Source organism: Saccopteryx bilineata, chromosome X (genome assembly GCF_036850765.1).
Source record: "Saccopteryx bilineata isolate mSacBil1 chromosome X, mSacBil1_pri_phased_curated, whole genome shotgun sequence".
Classification (NCBI taxonomy): Eukaryota; Metazoa; Chordata; class Mammalia; order Chiroptera; family Emballonuridae; genus Saccopteryx; species Saccopteryx bilineata.
The window spans coordinates 110233904-110237045 of NC_089502.1; positions in this window are offsets into that span (position 1 = coordinate 110233904).

The window sequence follows — 3142 nt, forward strand, 5'->3', positions numbered from 1 at the left end:
TGCCTATCCGAGGCGTTGCTCTGTTGCAACCAGAGCCACTCTAGCGCCTGAGGCAGAGGCCATAAAGCCATCCCCAGCGCCCAGGCCAACTCCAATGGAGCCTTGGCTGTGGGAGGGGAAGAGAGACACAGAGAGGAAGGAGAAGGAGAGGGGTGGAGAAGCAGATGGGCGCTTCTCCTGTGTGCCCTGGCCAGGAATCGAACCCGGGACTCCTGCACACCTGGCCAACGCTCTACCACTGAGCCAACCGGCCAGGGCCTGGTTTTTTGATTGGATATTCACTACTGATGTTCTAGGCAGCAATATACAGGTGCATGAATTGTAAAAGTAGGAAGGGATGGGTGTTGGGATCACTTGGAAGAAAGAAATACACCTGGGAGCTGCACTTGGCCCCTCCTCCGCTATGGACTGAAGCCTTTATCTGTGAGGGGTGGAGCTGATTGCGGTGGGACCTGGAACCCTTCCCCCAGAGGAGCACCATCTGGGTCTTCCATCTAGAACTGGTTTTTTGTGTGTTTTCGGGGTTTTCTTTAGCAAGACAGAGAGGGACAGACAGGAAGGAGATGAGAAGCATCACTTCTTCGTTGCGGCACCTTAGTTGTTCATAGACTGCTTTCTCGTATGTGCCTTGACTGGGGGTGGGGGTAGGTTTACAGCTGAGCCAGCGACCTTGGGCTTCAAGCCAGCAACTTTTGGGCTCAAGTCAGCACCCATGGGGTCATGGTTACGATCCCACGCTCAAGCCAGCAACCCTGCACTCAAGCTGGTGAGCCCGCACTCAAGCATGCGACCTTAGGTTTTCAAACCTGGGTCCTCTGTGTCCCAGTCCAATGCTCTACCCACTGCACTACTGCCTGGTAAGGCCCATCTAGAAACTCTTTACATGAAGCTACTGTTCATGATGTTCAAGTATTAAACCTATGCAACATATTAAAAATAAAAAAATTTAAAATATGGAAAAGAAAGACCTATGTAGTATTTCTTACTTTTCTAATAAAAAAGTATTTGTTGGCTCTGGCTGAGTGGGTCAGTTGGTTAGAGCATCATCCAGATGTGCCAAGGTTATGGATTTGATCTTCAGTCAGGGCATATACAAGAATCAACCAATGAATGCATAAATAAGTGGAACAACAAATTGATGTTTCTCTCTAAAATCAATTAAAAAAAGTATTTGTTAAAAAAGAAGTTTTTGGTACCAATGAAAATGGGTTGAGAATATCATTCCTTCAAAAAAGACATAGCAAAAGGAAAAAATCAATACATTATTCCTAATAGAATTAGGCTATAAGCAGTAATTACATGTAAAATCTCAGATGTTTTATAAACCCAGAATATCCTACCAATTAAATATAAAGTAATTGGATTTTCTCTTTCAATGCTAGTAAAATAGTCGGCCATGATGAGTCTGGCTTTCCTGCCTCTCACACACTGAGTTATGTTCTTGAACAAATTAGACTTAAGAGCAAATCATCAGCAACAGGTATAATAATCTTGGCGGAACATTTATTTTAATTGCTTTGTTTCTAGCATAGATAGAAGGGTGCTGATGCCATTTACCCTATAAGGATTAGTGCTGTCATGTAATTAATTTTTTTCCTTCCTCTAGAACTTAAAGTCTCATCACTTTTAAATTACAAAGGCATTGGTTTACTTCATATTTAATCATAACAATCTAACGTCTATGCAATGTGTATAGAAGAAACCTCTGGAAAAAAAATGAATTTTAGTCACTGCATTATAGATTCCTGCTCCCTAAGCATAGGCCCGTTTGGGTTCCATGGGGGTCAGTGTTTCGGGGCTAGGCAACTGAGAAAGCCTCACTCCATTAACTTGGCAGTCAGTAGCAGTGGAGAATACTTGAGTGACTTTAGAAGTGTTGTCTTTCTTCCTTGTGGAGCTGATTATCAGCTTCAGTATTATTTATAGTTTAATGAGAGGCAAAAAGAAAACAAAAATTTCCTTTACTCTATGGATGCTTAACACTGCTATTGTCAGAGGTATCTTGCAGTAAGTGGTAGAAAACACAACTAAATAGACTCCAGCTTCTCAAACCTGCCAACCCTCAATGTTATTTAGAAATGATTTGATGATCTTTCCAAAGCGGAGGCAGAAACAGCCAATGCTAAACCCAAGTAGGGTTCCCAGGCAGGGTAGTGTAACTCTCTTACTAAAATAATTTAGCTACATCATGAAATTTTAAATTCTAGTGCGAGAGTCTTAAGAAAATTATAACCTTTAAGCCTTTACATTAGATAGCACTTCATAGTCTAATCAATTAATTGCTTATTTGTCTTTTAAAATGCCATAGGGAAATTTAAGCCTTTCCTACCTAAAGTCTAGTGTGAATTTATCATGTATTCTGTATAAATTCAGTAACAGAAGTGGTAATGAAAGTGGCTACCTTCTATTTGGTACCATCTCAGGAGACAGTAAGAACAAATGTAAAAATAATTAAGCATGAAACTATAACAAAATAGCCAATTCTGATTAAATAAAATCCTGTTTAGTTAGGGTTTTACAATACAAAATAGATTCAGTATTAAAATGACGCAAATTTGAATTATTAACTTTATTTGTCACTCTTTATAGACACTGGTCCACTTCCACATAAAAAGTAGGGAGCATCTACTTACACTTAATATTCTACAATGACGTTGTACCACAAACCAGTGGCTTAGGCCCTGGTCAGCAAACTGCAGCTCGCGAGCCACATGCGGCTCTTTGGCCGCTTGAGTGTGGCTCTTCCACAAAATACTATGTGCGGGCGCTATCTCGATAAGGAATGTACCTACCTATATAGTTTAAATAATTTGGCTCTCAAAAGAAATCTCCCCATCAATAGATGACTGGATAAAGAAGATGTGGCACATATACACTATGGAATACTACTCAGCCATAAGAAATGATGACATCGGAACATTTACAGCAAAATGGTGGGATCTTGATAACATGATACGAAGTGAAATAAGTAAATCAGAAAAAAACAGGAACTGTATTATTCCATACGTAGGTGGGACATAATAGTGAAACTAAGAGACATTGATAAGAGTGTGGTGGTTACGTGGGGAGGGGGGAATGGGAGAGGGAAAGGGGGTGGGGAGGGGCACAAAGAAAACAAGATAGAAGGTGACAGAGGACAATC